Raw genomic sequence first — 21960 nt, 5'->3', positions numbered from 1 at the left:
CTGAGACTCTCAGATCACTTCGTGTCAGCCAACAAAGCAGCAGCAGCTGAAGATGACCAACTTCCTCATGTGTCACAGGGTGATCAGAAGTTGCAACAAAAGACATGCAGGTGGTAGAGAGAAGCGAAGAAGCTTACAGCACCTGGTATTCCCAAGCAGTCTCCCATCCAAGTACTAACCAGGCCCAACCCTGCTTGGCTTCCGAGATCAGACGAGGTTGGGCTTATTCAGGGTGGTGTGGCCGTAAGCAACAATGTCGGTGACAAATGTGCATTATATAGGTACTGGAATCATACACTTCCTCTGTATAACCAGATAATTGCCGAAAAAGGCTGACTTATAGTGGGTTCATCTTCCTCCTTGATGTGATTATTCTCTGGAGCTGAAACTGAGACTCTCAGATCACCTCGTGTCTATCAACAAAGCAGCAGCAGCTGAAGATGACCAGCTTCTTCACGTGTCACAGGGTGATCAGACGTTGCAACAAAAGACATGGAGGTGGTAGAGAGAAGAGAAAAAGCTTACAGCACCTGGTATTCCCAAGCAGTCTCCCATCAAGTACTAAGCAGGCCTAAACCTGCTTGGCTTCCGAGATCAGACGAGGTCGGGCTTATTCAGGGTGGTTTGGCCGTAAGCGACAATGTCTGTGACAAATGTGCATTATATAGGTACTGGAATCATACGGTTCCTCTATGCAACCAAATAATTGCAGAGAAAAGCTGACTTGTAGTGGGCACATCTTCTTCTCTGATGTGATTATTCTCTCCAGCTGAAACTGAGACTCTCAGATTACCTCATGTCTGCCAACAAAGCAGCAGCAGCTGAAGATGACCAACTTCCTCATGTGTCACAGGGTGATCAGACGTTGCAACAAAACACATGCAGGTGGTAGAGAGAAGAGAAACAGCTTACAGCACCTGGTATTCCCAAGCAGTCTCCCATTGAAGTACAAACCAGACCCAACCCTGCTTGGCTTCCGAGATAAGACAAGGTGGGGCTTATTCAGGGTGGTGTGGCGGTAAGCGACAATATCTGTTACAAATGTGAATTATATAGGTACTGGAATCATACACTTGCTCTATGAAACCAGATAATTGCCGAGAAAGGCTGATGTGTAGTGGGCATATCATCTTCTCTGATGTGATCATTCTCTTCAGCTGAAACTGAGACTCTCAGATCACTTCGTGTCTGCCAACAAAGCAGCAGCTGCTGAAGATGACCAACTTCCTCATGTGTCACAGGGTGATCAGACGTTGCAACAAAAGACATGCAGGTTGTAGAGAGAAGAGAAAACGCTTACAGCACCTGGTATTCCCAAGCAGTCTCCCATTAAAGTACTAACCAGGCCCAACCCTCCTTGGCTTCCGAGATCAGACGAGGTCGGGCTTATTCAGGGTGGTGTGGCCGTAAGGAACAATTTCTGTGACAAATGTGCATTATATAGGTACTGGAATCATACACTTCCTCTATGTAACCAGATAATTGCAGAGAAAGGCTGACTTGTTATGGAAACATCTTCTTCCCTGATGTGATTATTCTCTGCAGCTGAAACTGAGACTCTCAGATCACTTCGTGTCTGCCAACAAAGCAGCAGCAGCTGAAGATGACCAACTTCCTCATGTGTCACAGGGTGATCAGACGTTGCAACAAAAGACATGCAGGTTGTAGAGAGAAGAGAAAACTCTTACAGAACCTGGTATTCCCAAGCAGTCTCCCATTAAAGTACTAACCAGGCCCAACCCTCCTTGGCTTCCGAGATCAGACGAGGTCGGGCTTATTCAGGGTGGTGTGGCCGTAAGGAACAATTTCTGTGACAAATGTGCATTATATAGGTACTGGAATCATACAATTCCTCTATGTAACCAGATAATTGCAGAGAAAGGCTGACTTGTTATGGGCACATCTTCTTCCCTGATGTGATTATTCTCTGCAGCTGAAACTGAGACTCTCAGATCACTTCGTGTCTGCCAACAAAGCAGCAGCAGCTGAAGATGACCAACTTCGTCATGTGTCACAGGGTGATCAGACGTTGCAACAAAAGACATGCAGGTGGTCGAGAGAAGACAAAAAGCTTACAGCTCCTGGTATTCCCAAGCGGTCTCCCATTTAAGTACTAACCAGGCCCAACCCTCCTTGGCTTCCGAGATCAGACGAGGTCGGGCATGTTCAGGGTGGTGTGGCCGTAAGCAACAATGTCTCTGACAAATGTGCATTATATAGGTACAGGAATCATACGGTTCCTCTATGCAACCAGATAATTGCCGAGAAAGGCTGATGTGTAGCGGGCAAATCATCTTCTCTGATGTGATCATTCTCTGCAACTTAAACTGAGACTCTCAGATCACTTCGTGTCAGCCAACAAAGCAGCAGCAGCTGAAGATGACCAACTTCCTCATGTGTCACAGGGTGATCAGACGTTGCAACAAAAGACATGCAGGTGGTAGAGAGAAGAGAAAAAGCTTACAGCACCTGGTATTCCCAAGCTGACTCCAATCCAAGTACTAACCAGGTACAACCCTGCTTGGCGTCCGAGATCAGACGAGGTCGGGCTTATTCAGGGTGGTGTGGCCGTAAGCGACAATGTCTGTGACAAATGTGCATTATATAGGTACTGGAATCATACGGTTCCTCTATGCAACCAGATAATTGCAGAGAAAAGCTGACTTGTAGTGGGCACATCTTCTTCTCTGATGTGATCATTCTCTGCAACTGAAACTGAGACTCTCAGATCACCTCGTGTCTATCAACAAAGCAGCAGGAGCTGAAGATGACCAACTTCCTCATGTGTCACAGGGTGATCAGACGTTGCAACAAAAGACATGCAGGTGGTCGAGAGAAGACAAAAAGCTTACAGCACCTGGTAATCCCAAGCAGACTCCCATCTAAGTACTAACCAGGTACAACCCTGCTTGGCGTCCGAGATAAGACAAGGTGGGGCTTATTCAGGGTGGTGTGGCCGTAAGCAACAATGTCTCTGACAAATGTGCATTATATAGGTACTGGAATCATACGGTTCCTCTATGCAACCAGATAATTGCCGAGAAAGGCTGATGTGTAGCGGGCAAATCATCTTCTTCCCTGACGTGATAATTTTCTCCAGCTGAACATGAGACTCTCAGATCACTTCGTGTCTGCCAACAAAGCAGCAGAAGCTGAAGATGACAAACTTCCTCATGTGTCACAGGGTGATCAGACGTTGCAACAAAAGACATGCAGGTGGTAGAGAGAAGAGAAAAAGCTTAAGGTACCTGGTATTCCCAAGCGGTCTCCCATTCAAGTACTAACCAGGCCCAACCGTGCTTGGCTTCCGAGATCAGACGAGGTCGGGCTCATTTAGGGTGGTGTGGCCGTAAGCAACAATATCGGTGACAAATGTGCATTATATAGGTACTGGAATCATACACTTCCTCTGTATAACCAGATAATTGCCGAAAAAGGCTGACTTGTAGTGGGTTCATCTTCCTCCTTGATGTGATTATTCTCTGGAGCTGAAACTGAGACTCTCAGATCACCTCGTGTCTATCAACAAAGCAGCAGCAGCTGAAGATGACTAACTTCTTCACGTGTCACAGGGTGATCAGACGTTGCAACAAAAGACATGCAGGTGGTAGAGAGAAGAGAAAAAGCGTACAGCACCTGGTATTCCCAAGCTGTCTCCCATCCAAGTACTAACCAGGTACAACCCTGCTTGGCGTCCGAGATCAGACGAGGTCGGGCTTATTCAGGGTGGTGTGGCCGTAAGCAACAATGTCTCTGACAAATGTGCATTATATAGGTACTGGAATCATACGGTTCCTCTATGCAACCAGATAATTGCCGAGAAAGGCTGATGTGTAGCGGGGAAATCATCTTCTCTGATGTGATCATTATCTGCAACTGAAACTGAGACTCTCAGATCACTTCGTGTCAGCCAACAAAGCAGCAGCAGCTGAAGATGACCAACTTCTTCACGTGTCACAGGGTGATCAGACGTTGCAACAAAAGACATGCAGGTGGTAGAGAGAAGAGAAAAAGCTTACAGCACCTGGTATTCCCAAGCTGTCTCCCATCCAAGTACTAACCAGGTACAACCCTGCTTGGCGTCCGAGATCAGACGAGGTCGGGCTTATTCAGGGTGGTGTGGCCGTAAGCAACAATGTCTCTGACAAATGTGCATTATATAGGTACTGGAATCATACGGTTCCTCTATGGAACCAGATAATCATCTTCTCTGATGTGATCATTATCTGCAACTGAAACTGAGACTCTCAGATCACTTCGTGTCAGCCAACAAAGCAGCAGCAGCTGAAGATGACCAACTTCCTCATGTGTCACAGGGTGATCAGAAGTTGCAACAAAAGACATGCAGGTGGTAGAGAGAAGAGAAGAAGCTTACAGGACCTGGTATTCCCAAGCAGTCTCCCATCCAAGTACTAAGGAGGCCCAACCCTGCTTGGCTTCCGAGATCAGACGAGGTTGGGCTTATTCAGGGTGGTGTGGCCGTAAGCAACAATATCGGTGACAAATGTGCATTATATAGGTACTGGAATCATACACTTCCTCTGTATAACCAGATAATTGCCGAAAAAGGCTGACTTATAGTGGGTTCATCTTCCTCCTTGATGTGATTATTCTCTGGAGCTGAAACTGAGACTCTCAGATCACCTCGTGTCTATCAACAAAGCAGCAGCAGCTGAAGATGACCAGCTTCTTCACGTGTCACAGGGTGATCAGACGTTGCAACAAAAGACATGCAGGTGGTAGAGAGAAGAGAAAAAGCTTACAGCACCTGGTATTCCCAAGCAGTCTCCCATCAAATACTAAGCAGGCCTAAACCTGCTTGGCTTCCGAGATCAGACGAGGTCGGGCTTATTCAGGGTGGTGTGGCCGTAAGCAACAATGTCTCTGACAAATGTGCATTATATAGGTACTGGAATCATACGGTTCCTCTATGCAACCAAATAATTGCAGAGAAAAGCTGACTTGTAGCGGACAAATCATCTTCTCTGATGTGATTATTCTCTCCAGCTGAAACTGAGACTCTCAGATTACCTCATGTCTGCCAACAAAGCAGCAGGAGCTGAAGATGACCAACTTCTTCACGTGTCACAGGGTGATCAGACGTTGCAACAAAAGACATGCAGGTGGTAGAGAGAAGAGAGAAAGCTTACAGCACCTGGTATTCCCAAGCTGTCTCCCATCCAAGTACTAACCAGGTACAACCCTGCTTGGCGTCCGAGATCAGACGAGGTCGGGCTTATTCAGGGTGGTGTGGCCGTAAGCAACAATGTCTCTGACAAATGTGCATTATATAGGTACTGGAATCATACGGTTCCTCTATGCAACCAGATAATTGCCGAGAAAGGCTGATGTGTAGCGGGCAAATCATCTTCTCTGATGTGATCATTATCTGCAACTGAAACTGAGACTCTCAGATCACTTCGTGTCAGCCAACAAAGCAGCAGCAGCTGAAGATGACCAACTTCCTCATGTGTCACAGGGTGATCAGGAGTTGCAACAAAAGACATGCAGGTGGTAGAGAGAAGAGAAGAAGCTTACAGCACCTGGTATTCCCAAGCAGTCTCCCACCCAAGTACTAAGGAGGTTCAGCCCTGCTTGGCTTCCGAGATCAGACGAGGTCGGGCATGTTCAGGGTGGTGTGGCCGTAAGCAACAATGTGTCTGACAAATGTGCATTATATAAGTACAGGAATCATACGGTTCCTCTATGTAACCAGATAATTGCTGAGAAAGGCTGATCTGTAGTGGGCACATCTTCTTCCCTGAAGTGATTATTCTCTTTTGCTGAAACTGAGACTCTCAGATCACTTCGTGTCTTCCAACAAAGCAGCAGCAGCTGAAGATGGCCAACTTCCTCATGTGTCACAGGGTGATCAGACGTTGCAACAAAAGACATGCAGGTTGTAGAGAGAAGAGAAAACGCTTACAGCACCTGGTATTCCCAAGCAGTCTCCCATTAAAGTACTAACCAGGCCCAACCCTCCTTGGCTTCCGAGATCAGACGAGGTCGGGCTTATTCAGGGTGGTGTGGCCATAAGGAACAATTTCTGTGACAAATGTGCATTATATAGGTACTGGAATCATACACTTCCTCTATGTAACCAGATAATTGCAGAGAAAGGCTGACGTGTTATGGGCACATCTTCTTCCCTGATGTGATTATTCTCTGCAGCTGAAACTGAGACTCTCAGATCACTTCGTGTCTGCCAACAAAGCAGCAGCAGCTGAAGATGACCAACTTCCTCATGTGTCACAGGGTGATCAGACGTTGCAACAAAAGACATGCGGGTTGTAGAGAGAAGAGAAAACGCTTACAGAACCTGGTATTCCCAAGCAGTCTCCCATTAAAGTACTAACCAGGCCCAACCCTCCTTGGCTTCCGAGATCAGACGAGGTCGGGCTTATTCAGGGTGGTGTGGCCGTAAGGAACAATTTCTGTGACAAATGTGCATTATATAGGTACTGGAATCATACGGTTCCTCTATGTAACCAGATAATTGCTGAGAAAGGCTGATCTGTAGTGGGCACATCTTCTTCCCTGACGTGATAATTTTCTCCAGCTGAACATGAGACTCTCAGATCACTTCGTGTCTGCCAACAAAGCAGCAGAAGCTGAAGATGACCATCTTCCTCATGTGTCACAGGGTGATCAGACGTTGCAACAAAAGACATGCAGGTGGTAGAGAGAAGAGAAAAAGCTTAAGGTACCTGGTATTCCCAAGCGGTCTCCCATTCAAGTACTAACCAGGCCCAACCGTGCTTGGCTTCCGAGATCAGACGAGGTCGGGCTTATTCAGGGTGGTGTGGCCGTAAGCAAAAATATCGGTGACAATTGTGCATTATATAGGTACTGGAATCATACACTTCCTCTGTATAACCAGATAATTGCCGAAAAAGGCTGACTTGTAGTGGGTTCATCTTCCTCCTTGATGTGATTATTCTCTGCAGCTGAAACTGAGACTCTCAGATCACCTCGTGTCTATCAACAAAGCAGCAGCAGCTGAAGATGACTAACTTCTTCACGTGTCACAGGGTGATCAGACGTTGCAACAAAAGACATGCAGGTGGTAGAGAGAAGAGAAAAAGCTTACAGCACCTGGTATTCCCAAGCTGTCTCCCATCCAAGTACTAACCAGGTACAACCCTGCTTGGCGTCCGAGATCAGACGAGGTCGGGCTTATTCAGGGTGGTGTGGCCGTAAGCAACAATGTCTCTGACAAATGTGCATTATATAGGTACTGGAATCATACGGTTCCTCTATGCAACCAGATAATTGCCGAGAAAGGCTGATGTGTAGCGGGCAAATCATCTTCTCTGATGTGATCATTCTCTGCAACTTAAACTGAGACTCTCAGATCACTTCGTGTCAGCCAACAAAGCAGCAGCAGCTGAAGATGACCAACTTCCTCATGTGTCACAGGGTGATCAGACGTTGCAACAAAAGACATGCAGGTGGTAGAGAGAAGAGAAAAAGCTTACAGCACCTGGTATTCCCAAGCAGTCTCCCATCCAAGTACTAAGGAGGCTCAACCCTGCTTGGCTTACGAGATCAGGCATGTTCAGGGTGGTGTGGCCGTAAGCAACAATGTGTCTGACAAATGTGCATTATATAAGTACAGGAATCATACGGTTCCTCTATGTAACCAGATAATTGCTGAGAAAGGCTGATCTGTAGTGGGCACATCTTCTTCCCTGACGTGATAATTTTCTCCAGCTGAACATGAGACTCTCAGATCACTTCGTGTCTGCCAACAAAGCAGCAGAAGCTGAAGATGACCAACTTCCTCATGTGTCACAGGGTGATCAGACGTTGCAACAAAAGACATGCAGGTGGTAGAGAGAAGAGAAAAAGCTTAAGGTACCTGGTATTCCCAAGCGGTCTCCCATTCAAGTACTAACCAGGCCCAACCGTGCTTGGCTTCCGAGATCAGACGAGGTCGGGCTTATTCAGGGTGGTGTGGCCGTAAGCAAAAATATCGGTGACAATTGTGCATTATATAGGTACTGGAATCATACACTTCCTCTGTGTAACCAGATAATTGCCGAAAAAGGCTGACTTGTAGTGGGTTCATCTTCCTCCTTGATGTGATTATTCTCTTCAGCTGAAACTGAGACTCTCAGATCACTTCGTGTCTGCCAACAAAGCAGCAGAAAATGAAGATGACCAACTTCCTCATGTGTCACAGGGTGCTCAGACGTTGCAACAAAAGACATGAAGGTGGTAGAGAGAAGAGAAAAAGCTTAAAGCACCTGGTATTCCCATGCAGTCTACCATCCAAGTACTAACCAGGCCCAAACCTGCTTGGCTTCCGAGATCAGACGAGGTCGGGTATATTCAGGGTGGTGTGGCCGTAAGCAACAATAACTGTGACAAATGTGCATTATATAGGTACTGGAATCATACAGTTCCTCTATGTAACCAGATTATTGCCGAGAAAAGCTGATAAGTAGTGGGCACATCTTCTTCCCTGACGTGATTATTCTCTCGAGCTGAAACTGAGACTCTCAGATCACTTCGTGTCTGCCAACAAAGCAGCAGCAGCTGAAGATGACCACCTTCCTCATGTGTCACAGGGTGATCAGACGTTGCAACAAAAGACATGCAGGTGGTAGAGAGAGGAGAAAAAGCTTACAGCACCTGGTATTCCCAAGAGGACTCCCATCCAAGTACTAACAAGGCCCAATCCTGCTTGGCTTCCAAGATCAGACGAGGTCGGGCTTATTCAGGGTGGTGTGGCCGTAAGCGACATTAACTGTGACAAATGTGCATTATATAGGTACTGGAATCATACACTTCTTCTATGTAACCAGATAATTGCAGAGAAAGGCTGACTTGTAGTGGGCACATCTTCTTCCCTGATGTGATTATTCTCTGCAGCTGAAACTGAGACTCTCAGATCACTTTGTGTCTGCCAACAAAGAAGCAGCAGCTGCTGAAGATGACCAACTTCCTCATGTGTCACAGGATGATCAGACGTTGCAACAAAAGACATGCAGGTGGTAGAGAGGAGAGAAGAAGCGTACAGCACCTGGTATTCCCAAGCAGTCTCCCATCCAAGTACTAAGCAGGCTCAACCCTGTTTGGCTTCCGAGATCAGACGAGGTCGGGCATGTTCAGGGTGGTGTGGCCGCAAGCGACAATGTCTCTGACAAATGTGCATTATATAGGTACTGGAATCATACGGTTCCTCTATGCAACCAGATAATTGCCGAGAAAGGCTGATGTGTAGCGGGCATATCATCTTCTCTGATGTGATCATTCTCTTCAGCTGAAACTGAGACTCTCAGATCACTTCGTGTCTGCCAACAAAGCAGCAGAAGCTGAAGATGACCAACTTCCTCATGTGTCTCAGGGTGATCAGACGTTGCAACAAAAGACATGTAGGTGGTAGAGAGAAGAGAAAAAGCTTAAGGCACCTGGTATTCCCAAGCGGTCTCGCATTCAAGTACTAACCAGGCCCAACCCTGCTTGGCTTCCGAGATCAGACGAGGTCGGGCTTATTCAGGGTGGTGTGGCCGTAAGCAACAATATCGGTGACAAATGTGCATTATATAGGTACTGGAATCATACACTTCCTCTGTGTAACCAGATAATTGCCGAAAAAGGCTGACTTGTAGTGGGTTCATCTTCCTCCTTGATGTGATTATTCTCTCCAGCTGAAAATGAGACTCTCAGATCACCTCGTGTCTATCAACAAAGCAGCAGCAGCTGAAGATGACCAACTTCTTCACGTGTCACAGGGTGATCAGACATTGCAACAAAAGACATGCAGGTGGTAGAGAGAAGAGAAAAAGCTTAAAGCACCTGGTATTCCCAAGCAGTCTCCCATCCAAGTACTAACCAGGCCCAAACCTGCTTGGCTTCCAAGATCAGACGAGGTCGGGCTTATTCAGGGTGGTGTGGCCGTAAGCAACAATATCTGTGACAAATGTGCATTATATAAGTACTGGAATCATACACTTCCTCTATGTAACCAGATAATTGCCGAGAAAGGCTGACTTGTAGTGGGCACATATTCTTCCCCGATGTGATTATTTTCTGCAGCTGAAACTGAGACTCTCAGATCACTTTGTGTCTGCCAACAAAGAAGCAGCAGCTGCTGAAAATGACCAACTTCCTCATGTGTCACAGGATGATCAGACGTTGCAACAAAAGACATGCAGGTGGTAGAGAGGAGAGAAGAAGCGTACAGCACCTGGTATTCCCAAGCAGTCTCCCATCCAAGTACTAACCAGGCCCAAACCTGCTTGGCTTCCAAGATCAGACGAGGTCGGGCTTATTCAGGGTGGTGTGGCCGTAAGCAACAATATCTGTGACAAATGTGCATTATATAAGTACTGGAATCATACACTTCCTCTATGTAACCAGATAATTGCCGAGAAAGGCTGACTTGTAGTGGGCACATCTTCTTCCCCGATGTGATTATTTTCTGCAGCTGAAACTGAGACTCTCAGATCACTTTGTGTCTGCCAACAAAGAAGCAGCAGCTGCTGAAGATGACCAACTTCCTCATGTGTCACAGGATGATCAGACGTTGCAACAAAAGACATGCAGGTGGTAGAGAGGAGAGAAGAAGCGTACAGCACCTGGTATTCCCAAGCAGTCTCCCATCCAAGTACTAAGCAGGCTCAACCCTGTTTGGCTTCCGAGATCAGACGAGGTCGGGCATGTTCAGGGTGGTGTGGCCGCAAGCGACAATGTCTCTGACAAATGTGCATTATATAGGTACTGGAATCATACGGTTCCTCTATGCAACCAGATAATTGCCGAGAAAGGCTGATGTGTAGCGGGCATATCATCTTCTCTGATGTGATCATTCTCTTCAGCTGAAACTGAGACTCTCAGATCACTTCGTGTCTGCCAACAAAGCAGCAGAAGCTGAAGATGACCAACTTCCTCATGTGTCTCAGGGTGATCAGACGTTGCAACAAAAGACATGTAGGTGGTAGAGAGAAGAGAAAAAGCTTAAGGCACCTGGTATTCCCAAGCGGTCTCGCATTCAAGTACTAACCAGGCCCAACCCTGCTTGGCTTCCGAGATCAGACGAGGTCGGGCTTATTCAGGGTGGTGTGGCCGTAAGCAACAATATCGGTGACAAATGTGCATTATATAGGTACTGGAATCATACACTTCCTCTGTGTAACCAGATAATTGCCGAAAAAGGCTGACTTGTAGTGGGTTCATCTTCCTCCTTGATGTGATTATTCTCTCCAGCTGAAAATGAGACTCTCAGATCACCTCGTGTCTATCAACAAAGCAGCAGCAGCTGAAGATGACCAACTTCTTCACGTGTCACAGGGTGATCAGACATTGCAACAAAAGACATGCAGGTGGTAGAGAGAAGAGAAAAAGCTTACAGCACCTGGTTATTCACAAGCTGTCTCCCATCCAAGTAGTAAGCAGTTACAACCCTGCTTGGCGTCCGAGATCAGACGAGGTGGGGCTTATTCAGGGTGGTGTGGCCGTAAGCAACAATGTCTCTGACAAATGTGCATTATATAGGTACTGGAATCATACGGTTCCTCTATGCAACCAGATAATTGCCGAGAAAGGCTGACTTGTAGTGGGCACATCTTCTTCCCTGACGTGATAATTCTCTCCAGCTGAAAATGAGACTCTCAGATCACTTCGTGTCTGCCAACAAAGCAGCAGCAGCTGAAGATGACCAACTTCCTCATGTGTCACAAGGTGATCAGACGTTGCAACAAAAGACATGCAGGTGGTAGAGAGAAGAGAAAAAGCTTAAAGCACCTGGTATTCCCAAGCAGTCTCCCATCCAAGTACTAACCAGGCCCAAACCTGCTTGGCTTCCAAGATCAGACGAGGTCGGGCTTATTCAGGGTGGTGTGGCCGTAAGCAACAATATCTGTGACAAATGTGCATTATATAAGTACTGGAATCATACACTTCCTCTATGTAACCAGATAATTGCCGAGAAAGGCTGACTTGTAGTGGGCACATCTTCTTCCCCGATGTGATTATTTTCTGCAGCTGAAACTGAGACTCTCAGATCACTTCGTGTCTGCCAACAAAGAAGCAGCAGCTGCTGAAGATGACCAACTTCCTCATGTGTCACAGGATGATCAGACGTTGCAACAAAAGACATGCAGGTGGTAGAGAGAAGAGAAAAAGCTTAAAGCACCTGGTATTCCCAAGCAGTCTCCCATCCAAGTACTAACCAGGCCCAAACCTGCTTGGCTTCCAAGATCAGACGAGGTCGGGCTTATTCAGGGTGGTGTGGCCGTAAGCAACAATATCTGTGACAAATGTGCATTATATAAGTACTGGAATCATACACTTCCTCTATGTAACCAGATAATTGCCGAGAAAGGCTGACTTGTAGTGGGCACATCTTCTTCCCCGATGTGATTATTTTCTGCAGCTAAAACTGAGACTCTCAGATCACTTTGTGTCTGCCAACAAAGAAGCAGCAGCTGCTGAAGATGACCAACTTCCTCATGTGTCACAGGATGATCAGACGTTGCAACAAAAGACATGCAGGTGGTAGAGAGGAGAGAAGAAGCGTACAGCACCTGGTATTCCCAAGCAGTCTCCCATCCAAGTACTAAGCAGGCTCAACCCTGTTTGGCTTCCGAGATCAGACGAGGTCGGGCATGTTCAGGGTGGTGTGGCCGCAAGCGACAATGTCTCTGACAAATGTGCATTATATAGGTACTGGAATCATACGGTTCCTCTATGCAACCAGATAATTGCCGAGAAAGGCTGATGTGTAGCGGGCATATCATCTTCTCTGATGTGATCATTCTCTTCAGCTGAAACTGAGACTCTCAGATCACTTCGTGTCTGCCAACAAAGCAGCAGAAGCTGAAGATGACCAACTTCCTCATGTGTCTCAGGGTGATCAGACGTTGCAACAAAAGACATGTAGGTGGTAGAGAGAAGAGAAAAAGCTTAAGGCACCTGGTATTCCCAAGCGGTCTCGCATTCAAGTACTAACCAGGCCCAACCCTGCTTGGCTTCCGAGATCAGACGAGGTCGGGCTTATTCAGGGTGGTGTGGCCGTAAGCAACAATATCGGTGACAAATGTGCATTATATAGGTACTGGAATCATACACTTCCTCTGTGTAACCAGATAATTGCCGAAAAAGGCTGACTTGTAGTGGGTTCATCTTCCTCCTTGATGTGATTATTCTCTCCAGCTGAAAATGAGACTCTCAGATCACCTCGTGTCTATCAACAAAGCAGCAGCAGCTGAAGATGACCAACTTCTTCACGTGTCACAGGGTGATCAGACATTGCAACAAAAGACATGCAGGTGGTAGAGAGAAGAGAAAAAGCTTACAGCACCTGGTTATTCACAAGCTGTCTCCCATCCAAGTAGTAAGCAGTTACAACCCTGCTTGGCGTCCGAGATCAGACGAGGTGGGGCTTATTCAGGGTGGTGTGGCCGTAAGCAACAATGTCTCTGACAAATGTGCATTATATAGGTACTGGAATCATACGGTTCCTCTATGCAACCAGATAATTGCCGAGAAAGGCTGACTTGTAGTGGGCACATCTTCTTCCCTGACGTGATAATTCTCTCCAGCTGAAAATGAGACTCTCAGATCACTTCGTGTCTGCCAACAAAGCAGCAGCAGCTGAAGATGACCAACTTCCTCATGTGTCACAAGGTGATCAGACGTTGCAACAAAAGACATGCAGGTGGTAGAGAGAAGAGAAAAAGCTTAAAGCACCTGGTATTCCCAAGCAGTCTCCCATCCAAGTACTAACCAGGCCCAAACCTGCTTGGCTTCCAAGATCAGACGAGGTCGGGCTTATTCAGGGTGGTGTGGCCGTAAGCAACAATATCTGTGACAAATGTGCATTATATAAGTACTGGAATCATACACTTCCTCTATGTAACCAGATAATTGCCGAGAAAGGCTGACTTGTAGTGGGCACATCTTCTTCCCCGATGTGATTATTTTCTGCAGCTGAAACTGAGACTCTCAGATCACTTCGTGTCTGCCAACAAAGAAGCAGCAGCTGCTGAAGATGACCAACTTCCTCATGTGTCACAGGATGATCAGACGTTGCAACAAAAGACATGCAGGTGGTAGAGAGAAGAGAAGAAGCTTACAGCACCTGGTATTCCCAAGAGGTCTCCCATCGAAGTACTAACCAGGCCCAAACCTGCTCTGCTTCCGAGATCAGACGAGGTCGGGCTTATTCAGGGTGGTGTGGCCGTAAGCAACAATATCTCTGACAAATGTCCATTATATAGGTACTGGAATCATACGGTTCCTCTATGCAACCAGTTAATTGCAGAGAAAGGCTGATGTGTAGCGGGCACATCTTCTTCCCCCATGTGATTATTTTCTGCAGCTGAAACTGAGACTCTCAGATCACTTCGTGTCTGCCAACAAAGAAGCAGCAGCTGCTGAAGATGACCAACTTCCTCATGTGTCACAGGATGATCAGACGTTGCAACAAAAGACATGCAGGTGGTAGAGAGGAGAGAAGAAGCGTACAGCACCTGGTATTCCCAAGCAGTCTCCCATCCAAGTACTAAGCAGGCTCAACCCTGTTTGGCTTCCGAGATCAGACGAGGTCGGGCATGTTCAGGGTGGTGTGGCCGCAAGCGACAATGTCTCTGACAAATGTGCATTATATAGGTACTGGAATCATACGGTTCCTCTATGTAACCAGATAATTGCTGAGAAAGGCTGATCTGTAGTGGGCACATCTTCTTCCCTGAAGTGATTATTCTCTTTAGCTGAAACTGAGACTCTCAGATCACTTCGTGTCTTCCAACAAAGCAGCAGCAGCTGAAGATGGCCAACTTCCTCATGTGTCACAGGGTGATCAGACGTTGCAACAAAAGACATGCAGGTTGTAGAGAGAAGAGAAAACGCTTACAGCACCTGGTATTCCCAAGCAGTCTCCCATTAAAGTACTAACCAGGCCCAACCCTCCTTGGCTTCCGAGATCAGACGAGGTCGGGCTTATTCAGGGTGGTGTGGCCGTAAGGAACAATTTCTGTGACAAATGTGCATTATATAGGTACTGGAATCATACGGTTCCTCTATGTAACCAGATAATTGCTGAGAAAGGCTGATCTGTAGTGGGCACATCTTCTTCCCTGACGTGATAATTTTCTCCAGCTGAACATGAGACTCTCAGATCACTTCGTGTCTGCCAACAAAGCAGCAGAAGCTGAAGATGACCATCTTCCTCATGTGTCACAGGGTGATCAGACGTTGCAACAAAAGACATGCAGGTGGTAGAGAGAAGAGAAAAAGCTTAAGGTACCTGGTATTCCCAAGCGGTCTCCCATTCAAGTACTAACCAGGCCCAACCGTGCTTGGCTTCCGAGATCAGACGAGGTCGGGCTTATTCAGGGTGGTGTGGCCGTAAGCAAAAATATCGGTGACAATTGTGCATTATATAGGTACTGGAATCATATGGTTCCTCTGTGTAACCAGATAATTGCCGAAAAAGGCTGACTTGTAGTGGGTTCATCTTCCTCCTTGATGTGATTATTCTCTTCAGCTGAAACTGAGACTCTCAGATCACTTCGTGTCTGCCAACAAAGCAGCAGAAAATGAAGATGACCAACTTCCTCATGTGTCACAGGGTGATCAGATGTTGCAACAAAAGACATGCAGGTGGTAGAGAGAAGAGAAAAAGCTTAAGGCACCTGGTATTCCCAAGCAGTCTCCCATTCAAGTACTAACCAGGCCCAACCCTGCTTGGCTTCCGAGATCAGACGAGGTTGGGCTTATTCAGGGTGGTGTGGCCATAAGCAAAAATTTTGGTGACAAATGTGCATTATATAGGTACTGGAATCATACACTTCCTCTGTATAACCAGATAATTGCCGAAAAAGGCTGACTTGTAGTGGGTTCATCTTCCTCCTTGATGTGATTATTCTCTGCAGCTGAAACTGAGACTCTCAGATCACCTCGTGTCTATCAACAAAGCAGCAGCAGCTGAAGATGACTAACTTCTTCACGTGTCACAGGGTGATCAGACGTTGCAACAAAAGACATGCAGGTGGTAGAGAGAAGAGAAAAAGCTTACAGCACCTGGTATTCCCAAGCTGTCTCCCATCCAAGTACTAACCAGGTACAACCCTGCTTGGCGTCCGAGATCAGACGAGGTCGGGCTTATTCAGGGTGGTGTGGCCGTAAGCAACAATGTCTCTGACAAATGTGCATTATATAGGTACTGGAATCATACGGTTCCTCTATGCAACCAGATAATTGCCGAGAAAGGCTGATGTGTAGCGGGCAAATCATCTTCTCTGATGTGATCATTCTCTGCAACTTAAACTGAGACTCTCAGATCACTTCGTGTCAGCCAACAAAGCAGCAGCAGCTGAAGATGACCAACTTCCTCATGTGTCACAGGGTGATCAGACGTTGCAACAAAAGACATGCAGGTGGTAGAGAGAAGAGAAAAAGCTTACAGCACCTGGTATTCCCAAGCAGTCTCCCATCCAAGTACTAAGGAGGCTCAACCCTGCTTGGCTTACGAGATCAGGCATGTTCAGGGTGGTGTGGCCGTAAGCAACAATGTGTCTGACAAATGTGCATTATATAAGTACAGGAATCATACGGTTCCTCTATGTAACCAGATAATTGCTGAGAAAGGCTGATCTGTAGTGGGCACATCTTCTTCCCTGACGTGATAATTTTCTCCAGCTGAACATGAGACTCTCAGATCACTTCGTGTCTGCCAACAAAGCAGCAGAAGCTGAAGATGACCAACTTCCTCATGTGTCACAGGGTGATCAGACGTTGCAACAAAAGACATGCAGGTGGTAGAGAGAAGAGAAAAAGCTTAAGGTACCTGGTATTCCCAAGCGGTCTCCCATTCAAGTACTAACCAGGCCCAACCGTGCTTGGCTTCCGAGATCAGACGAGGTCGGGCTTATTCAGGGTGGTGTGGCCGTAAGCAAAAATATCGGTGACAATTGTGCATTATATAGGTACTGGAATCATACACTTCCTCTGTGTAACCAGATAATTGCCGAAAAAGGCTGACTTGTAGTGGGTTCATCTTCCTCCTTGATGTGATTATTCTCTTCAGCTGAAACTGAGACTCTCAGATCACTTCGTGTCTGCCAACAAAGCAGCAGAAAATGAAGATGACCAACTTCCTCATGTGTCACAGGGTGCTCAGACGTTGCAACAAAAGACATGAAGGTGGTAGAGAGAAGAGAAAAAGCTTAAAGCACCTGGTATTCCCATGCAGTCTACCATCCAAGTACTAACCAGGCCCAAACCTGCTTGGCTTCCGAGATCAGACGAGGTCGGGTATATTCAGGGTGGTGTGGCCGTAAGCAACAATAACTGTGACAAATGTGCATTATATAGGTACTGGAATCATACAGTTCCTCTATGTAACCAGATTATTGCCGAGAAAAGCTGATAAGTAGTGGGCACATCTTCTTCCCTGACGTGATTATTCTCTCGAGCTGAAACTGAGACTCTCAGATCACTTCGTGTCTGCCAACAAAGCAGCAGCAGCTGAAGATGACCACCTTCCTCATGTGTCACAGGGTGATCAGACGTTGCAACAAAAGACATGCAGGTGGTAGAGAGAGGAGAAAAAGCTTACAGCACCTGGTATTCCCAAGAGGACTCCCATCCAAGTACTAACAAGGCCCAATCCTGCTTGGCTTCCAAGATCAGACGAGGTCGGGCTTATTCAGGGTGGTGTGGCCGTAAGCGACATTAACTGTGACAAATGTGCATTATATAGGTACTGGAATCATACACTTCTTCTATGTAACCAGATAATTGCAGAGAAAGGCTGACTTGTAGTGGGCACATCTTCTTCCCTGATGTGATTATTCTCTGCAGCTGAAACTGAGACTCTCAGATCACTTTGTGTCTGCCAACAAAGAAGCAGCAGCTGCTGAAGATGACCAACTTCCTCATGTGTCACAGGATGATCAGACGTTGCAACAAAAGACATGCAGGTGGTAGAGAGGAGAGAAGAAGCGTACAGCACCTGGTATTCCCAAGCAGTCTCCCATCCAAGTACTAAGCAGGCTCAACCCTGTTTGGCTTCCGAGATCAGACGAGGTCGGGCATGTTCAGGGTGGTGTGGCCGCAAGCGACAATGTCTCTGACAAATGTGCATTATATAGGTACTGGAATCATACGGTTCCTCTATGCAACCAGATAATTGCCGAGAAAGGCTGATGTGTAGCGGGCATATCATCTTCTCTGATGTGATCATTCTCTTCAGCTGAAACTGAGACTCTCAGATCACTTCGTGTCTGCCAACAAAGCAGCAGAAGCTGAAGATGACCAACTTCCTCATGTGTCTCAGGGTGATCAGACGTTGCAACAAAAGACATGTAGATGGTAGAGAGAAGAGAAAAAGCTTAAGGCACCTGGTATTCCCAAGCGGTCTCGCATTCAAGTACTAACCAGGCCCAACCCTGCTTGGCTTCCGAGATCAGACGAGGTCGGGCTTATTCAGGGTGGTGTGGCCGTAAGCAACAATATCGGTGACAAATGTGCATTATATAGGTACTGGAATCATACACTTCCTCTGTGTAACCAGATAATTGCCGAAAAAGGCTGACTTGTAGTGGGTTCATCTTCCTCCTTGATGTGATTATTCTCTCCAGCTGAAAATGAGACTCTCAGATCACCTCGTGTCTATCAACAAAGCAGCAGCAGCTGAAGATGACCAACTTCTTCACGTGTCACAGGGTGATCAGACATTGCAACAAAAGACATGCAGGTGGTAGAGAGAAGAGAAAAAGCTTAAAGCACCTGGTATTCCCAAGCAGTCTCCCATCCAAGTACTAACCAGGCCCAAACCTGCTTGGCTTCCAAGATCAGACGAGGTCGGGCTTATTCAGGGTGGTGTGGCCGTAAGCAACAATATCTGTGACAAATGTGCATTATATAAGTACTGGAATCATACACTTCCTCTATGTAACCAGATAATTGCCGAGAAAGGCTGACTTGTAGTGGGCACATCTTCTTCCCCGATGTGATTATTTTCTGCAGCTGAAACTGAGACTCTCAGATCACTTTGTGTCTGCCAACAAAGAAGCAGCAGCTGCTGAAGATGACCAACTTCCTCATGTGTCACAGGATGATCAGACGTTGCAACAAAAGACATGCAGGTGGTAGAGAGGAGAGAAGAAGCGTACAGCACCTGGTATTCCCAAGCAGTCTCCCATCCAAGTACTAACTAGGCCCAACCCTGCTTGGCTTCCGAGATCAGACGAGGTCGGGCTTATTCAGGGTGGTGTGGCCGTAAGCAACAATATCGGTGACAAATGTGCATTATATAGGTACTGGAATCATACACTTCCTCTGTGTAACCAGATAATTGCCGAAAAAGGCTGACTTGTAGTGGGTTCATCTTCCTCCTTGATGTGATTATTCTCTGGAGCTGAAAATGAGACTCTCAGATCACCTCGTGTCTATCAACAAAGCAGCAGCAGCTGAAGATGACCAACTTCTTCACGTGTCACAGGGTGATCAGACATTGCAACAAAAGACATGCAGGTGGTAGAGAGAAGAGAAAAAGCTTACAGCACCTGGTTATTCACAAGCTGTCTCCCATCCAAGTAGTAAGCAGTTACAACCCTGCTTGGCGTCCGAGATCAGACGAGGTGGGGCTTATTCAGGGTGGTGTGGCCGTAAGCAACAATGTCTCTGACAAATGTGCATTATATAGGTACTGGAATCATACGGTTCCTCTATGCAACCAGATAATTGCCGAGAAAGGCTGACTTGTAGTGGGCACATCTTCTTCCCTGACGTGATAATTCTCTCCAGCTGAAAATGAGACTCTCAGATCACTTCGTGTCTGCCAACAAAGCAGCAGCAGCTGAAGATGACCAACTTCCTCATGTGTCACAAGGTGATCAGACGTTGCAACAAAAGACATGCAGGTGGTAGAGAGAAGAGAAAAAGCTTAAAGCACCTGGTATTCCCAAGCAGTCTCCCATCCAAGTACTAACCAGGCCCAAACCTGCTTGGCTTCCAAGATCAGACGAGGTCGGGCTTATTCAGGGTGGTGTGGCCGTAAGCAACAATATCTGTGACAAATGTGCATTATATAAGTACTGGAATCATACACTTCCTCTATGTAACCAGATAATTGCCGAGAAAGGCTGACTTGTAGTGGGCACATGTTCTTCCCCGATGTGATTATTTTCTGCAGCTGAAACTGAGACTCTCAGATCACTTCGTGTCTGCCAACAAAGAAGCAGCAGCTGCTGAAGATGACCAACTTCCTCATGTGTCACAGGATGATCAGACGTTGCAACAAAAGACATGCAGGTGGTAGAGAGAAGAGAAGAAGCTTACAGCACCTGGTATTCCCAAGAGGTCTCCCATCGAAGTACTAACCAGGCCCAAACCTGCTCTGCTTCCGAGATCAGACGAGGTCGGGCTTATTCAGGGTGGTGTGGCCGTAAGCAACAATATCTCTGACAAATGTCCATTATATAGGTACTGGAATCATACGGTTCCTCTATGCAACCAGTTAATTGCAGAGAAAGGCTGATGTGTAGCGGGCACATCTTCTTCCCCCATGTGATTATTTTCTGCAGCTGAAACTGAGACTCTCAGATCACTTCGTGTCTGCCAACAAAGAAGCAGCAGCTGCTGAAGATGACCAACTTCCTCATGTGTCACAGGATGATCAGACGTTGCAACAAAAGACATGGAGGTGGTAGACAGAAGAGAAGAAGCTTACAGCACCTGGTATTCCCAAGAGGTCTCCCATCGAAGTACTAACCAGGCCCAACCCTGCTTGGGTTCCGAGATCACACGAGGTTGGGCATATTCAGGGTGGTGTGGCCGTAAGTAACAATGTCTGTGACAAATGTGCATTATATAGGTACTGGAATCATACGGTTCCTCTATGCAACCAGATAATTGCCAAGAAAGGCTAACTTGTAGTGGGCACATCTTCTTCCCTGATGTGATTATTCTCTACAGCTGAAACTGAGACTCTCAGATCACTTCGTGTCTGCCAAAAAAGCAGCAGCAGCTGAAGATGACGAACTTCTTCACGTGTCACAGGGTGATCAGACGTTGCAACAAAAGACATGCAGGTGGTAGAGAGAAGAGAAAAAGCTTACATCACCTGGTATTCCCAAGCGGTCTCTCATCAAAGTACTAACCACGCCCAAACCTCCTTGGCTTCTGAGATCAGACGAGGTCAGACATATTCAGGGTGGTTTGGCCGTAAGCAACAATCTCTGTGACAAATGTGCATTATATAGGCAATGGAATCATATGGTTCCTCTATGTAACCAGATAATTGCCGAGAAAGGCTGATATGTAGTGGGCACATCTTGTTCCCTGACGTGATAATTTTCTCCAGCTGAAAATGAGACTCTCAGATCACTTCGTGTCTGCCAATAAAGCAGCAGCAGCTGAAGATGACCAACTTCCTCATGTGTCACAGGGTGATCAGACGTTGCAACAAAAGACATGCAGGTTGTAGAGAGAAAAGAAAAAACCTACAGCACTTGGTATTCCCAAGCAGTCTCCCATCCAAATACTAACAAGGCCCAACCCTGCTTGGCTTCCGAGATCAGACTTATTCAGGGTGGTGTGGCCGTAAGCAACAATAACTGTGACAAATGTGCATTATATAGGTACGATAGGTGCGACGTTTTAACTGCGGCGTTAAGTTTACGTTAAGTGTCTGTCTGTCTGTCTGTCTGTTCGCAGATGATTGCTCGTCTGTTACTGTGTGATTATTGTTACAATGTTAATAAAGTTTGATAATTTTACTTGAACCAAGAACAGCCTTCACATTTTTATTTAATTTCCCTTTGCAAAACAGGACGACAGTGAGTGTGAGTGACATCCATTTAATGCAATTGTCAAAAGTGAAGCCAGAATTACTTGGAGAATTATTTTACATTTATTAACAAAACCCAACACTCTTTGTCTCAACCAAAGATTTTTTAAAAATACTTTCTTTGCTCAATTTGGAATTTGTTTCATTCACTTGTG

At 46.5% G+C, this 21960-nt stretch overlaps 48 pseudogenes; all 48 read right to left on the bottom strand.

Moving 5' to 3' along the window:
• Positions 1 to 130: 130 nt before the first annotated feature.
• LOC140299943 (5S ribosomal RNA) lies at positions 131 to 249 on the bottom strand (annotated as a pseudogene).
• Positions 250 to 518: 269 nt separating this feature from the next.
• Positions 519 to 636, bottom strand: LOC140294436 (5S ribosomal RNA; annotated as a pseudogene).
• Positions 637 to 1293: 657 nt separating this feature from the next.
• On the bottom strand, positions 1294 to 1412 carry LOC140288573 (5S ribosomal RNA; annotated as a pseudogene).
• Positions 1413 to 1681: 269 nt separating this feature from the next.
• On the bottom strand, positions 1682 to 1800 carry LOC140293233 (5S ribosomal RNA; annotated as a pseudogene).
• Positions 1801 to 2069: 269 nt separating this feature from the next.
• LOC140300696 (5S ribosomal RNA) lies at positions 2070 to 2188 on the bottom strand (annotated as a pseudogene).
• A 269-nt stretch (positions 2189 to 2457) lies between these two features.
• Positions 2458 to 2576, bottom strand: LOC140288400 (5S ribosomal RNA; annotated as a pseudogene).
• A 660-nt stretch (positions 2577 to 3236) lies between these two features.
• On the bottom strand, positions 3237 to 3355 carry LOC140287951 (5S ribosomal RNA; annotated as a pseudogene).
• A 269-nt stretch (positions 3356 to 3624) lies between these two features.
• Positions 3625 to 3743, bottom strand: LOC140293836 (5S ribosomal RNA; annotated as a pseudogene).
• Positions 3744 to 4012: 269 nt separating this feature from the next.
• LOC140290568 (5S ribosomal RNA) lies at positions 4013 to 4131 on the bottom strand (annotated as a pseudogene).
• Positions 4132 to 4368: 237 nt separating this feature from the next.
• LOC140295930 (5S ribosomal RNA) lies at positions 4369 to 4487 on the bottom strand (annotated as a pseudogene).
• Positions 4488 to 4756: 269 nt separating this feature from the next.
• On the bottom strand, positions 4757 to 4874 carry LOC140296188 (5S ribosomal RNA; annotated as a pseudogene).
• A 269-nt stretch (positions 4875 to 5143) lies between these two features.
• Positions 5144 to 5262, bottom strand: LOC140290567 (5S ribosomal RNA; annotated as a pseudogene).
• A 269-nt stretch (positions 5263 to 5531) lies between these two features.
• Positions 5532 to 5650, bottom strand: LOC140293248 (5S ribosomal RNA; annotated as a pseudogene).
• Positions 5651 to 5919: 269 nt separating this feature from the next.
• LOC140290939 (5S ribosomal RNA) lies at positions 5920 to 6038 on the bottom strand (annotated as a pseudogene).
• A 269-nt stretch (positions 6039 to 6307) lies between these two features.
• Positions 6308 to 6426, bottom strand: LOC140293772 (5S ribosomal RNA; annotated as a pseudogene).
• A 269-nt stretch (positions 6427 to 6695) lies between these two features.
• On the bottom strand, positions 6696 to 6814 carry LOC140266839 (5S ribosomal RNA; annotated as a pseudogene).
• Positions 6815 to 7083: 269 nt separating this feature from the next.
• On the bottom strand, positions 7084 to 7202 carry LOC140290566 (5S ribosomal RNA; annotated as a pseudogene).
• Positions 7203 to 7849: 647 nt separating this feature from the next.
• On the bottom strand, positions 7850 to 7968 carry LOC140266835 (5S ribosomal RNA; annotated as a pseudogene).
• Positions 7969 to 8237: 269 nt separating this feature from the next.
• Positions 8238 to 8356, bottom strand: LOC140314528 (5S ribosomal RNA; annotated as a pseudogene).
• Positions 8357 to 8625: 269 nt separating this feature from the next.
• LOC140280974 (5S ribosomal RNA) lies at positions 8626 to 8744 on the bottom strand (annotated as a pseudogene).
• A 272-nt stretch (positions 8745 to 9016) lies between these two features.
• LOC140289648 (5S ribosomal RNA) lies at positions 9017 to 9135 on the bottom strand (annotated as a pseudogene).
• Positions 9136 to 9404: 269 nt separating this feature from the next.
• LOC140267994 (5S ribosomal RNA) lies at positions 9405 to 9523 on the bottom strand (annotated as a pseudogene).
• A 269-nt stretch (positions 9524 to 9792) lies between these two features.
• Positions 9793 to 9911, bottom strand: LOC140289184 (5S ribosomal RNA; annotated as a pseudogene).
• A 272-nt stretch (positions 9912 to 10183) lies between these two features.
• Positions 10184 to 10302, bottom strand: LOC140280359 (5S ribosomal RNA; annotated as a pseudogene).
• A 272-nt stretch (positions 10303 to 10574) lies between these two features.
• Positions 10575 to 10693, bottom strand: LOC140289647 (5S ribosomal RNA; annotated as a pseudogene).
• Positions 10694 to 10962: 269 nt separating this feature from the next.
• LOC140267983 (5S ribosomal RNA) lies at positions 10963 to 11081 on the bottom strand (annotated as a pseudogene).
• A 658-nt stretch (positions 11082 to 11739) lies between these two features.
• On the bottom strand, positions 11740 to 11858 carry LOC140289183 (5S ribosomal RNA; annotated as a pseudogene).
• A 272-nt stretch (positions 11859 to 12130) lies between these two features.
• Positions 12131 to 12249, bottom strand: LOC140289182 (5S ribosomal RNA; annotated as a pseudogene).
• A 272-nt stretch (positions 12250 to 12521) lies between these two features.
• LOC140289646 (5S ribosomal RNA) lies at positions 12522 to 12640 on the bottom strand (annotated as a pseudogene).
• Positions 12641 to 12909: 269 nt separating this feature from the next.
• On the bottom strand, positions 12910 to 13028 carry LOC140267972 (5S ribosomal RNA; annotated as a pseudogene).
• A 658-nt stretch (positions 13029 to 13686) lies between these two features.
• On the bottom strand, positions 13687 to 13805 carry LOC140289181 (5S ribosomal RNA; annotated as a pseudogene).
• Positions 13806 to 14077: 272 nt separating this feature from the next.
• LOC140301859 (5S ribosomal RNA) lies at positions 14078 to 14196 on the bottom strand (annotated as a pseudogene).
• A 272-nt stretch (positions 14197 to 14468) lies between these two features.
• LOC140289645 (5S ribosomal RNA) lies at positions 14469 to 14587 on the bottom strand (annotated as a pseudogene).
• Positions 14588 to 14856: 269 nt separating this feature from the next.
• Positions 14857 to 14975, bottom strand: LOC140288572 (5S ribosomal RNA; annotated as a pseudogene).
• A 269-nt stretch (positions 14976 to 15244) lies between these two features.
• LOC140266826 (5S ribosomal RNA) lies at positions 15245 to 15363 on the bottom strand (annotated as a pseudogene).
• Positions 15364 to 15632: 269 nt separating this feature from the next.
• LOC140274971 (5S ribosomal RNA) lies at positions 15633 to 15751 on the bottom strand (annotated as a pseudogene).
• Positions 15752 to 16020: 269 nt separating this feature from the next.
• LOC140290565 (5S ribosomal RNA) lies at positions 16021 to 16139 on the bottom strand (annotated as a pseudogene).
• Positions 16140 to 16786: 647 nt separating this feature from the next.
• LOC140266820 (5S ribosomal RNA) lies at positions 16787 to 16905 on the bottom strand (annotated as a pseudogene).
• A 269-nt stretch (positions 16906 to 17174) lies between these two features.
• LOC140314524 (5S ribosomal RNA) lies at positions 17175 to 17293 on the bottom strand (annotated as a pseudogene).
• A 269-nt stretch (positions 17294 to 17562) lies between these two features.
• Positions 17563 to 17681, bottom strand: LOC140280952 (5S ribosomal RNA; annotated as a pseudogene).
• Positions 17682 to 17953: 272 nt separating this feature from the next.
• Positions 17954 to 18072, bottom strand: LOC140289644 (5S ribosomal RNA; annotated as a pseudogene).
• Positions 18073 to 18341: 269 nt separating this feature from the next.
• LOC140267961 (5S ribosomal RNA) lies at positions 18342 to 18460 on the bottom strand (annotated as a pseudogene).
• A 269-nt stretch (positions 18461 to 18729) lies between these two features.
• LOC140289180 (5S ribosomal RNA) lies at positions 18730 to 18848 on the bottom strand (annotated as a pseudogene).
• A 272-nt stretch (positions 18849 to 19120) lies between these two features.
• Positions 19121 to 19239, bottom strand: LOC140304356 (5S ribosomal RNA; annotated as a pseudogene).
• Positions 19240 to 19897: 658 nt separating this feature from the next.
• On the bottom strand, positions 19898 to 20016 carry LOC140289178 (5S ribosomal RNA; annotated as a pseudogene).
• A 272-nt stretch (positions 20017 to 20288) lies between these two features.
• Positions 20289 to 20407, bottom strand: LOC140301852 (5S ribosomal RNA; annotated as a pseudogene).
• Positions 20408 to 20679: 272 nt separating this feature from the next.
• Positions 20680 to 20798, bottom strand: LOC140316027 (5S ribosomal RNA; annotated as a pseudogene).
• Positions 20799 to 21067: 269 nt separating this feature from the next.
• On the bottom strand, positions 21068 to 21186 carry LOC140296779 (5S ribosomal RNA; annotated as a pseudogene).
• Positions 21187 to 21960: the final 774 nt, after the last annotated feature.

This window comes from Leuresthes tenuis, unplaced genomic scaffold (assembly GCF_036924035.1).
Source record: "Leuresthes tenuis unplaced genomic scaffold, fLeuTen1.0.hap1 SCAF_1, whole genome shotgun sequence".
NCBI lineage: Eukaryota > Metazoa > Chordata > Actinopteri > Atheriniformes > Atherinopsidae > Leuresthes > Leuresthes tenuis.
Note: the sequence above shows the minus strand (reverse complement) of the source record. Positions and strands in the feature narration are given on the sequence as shown.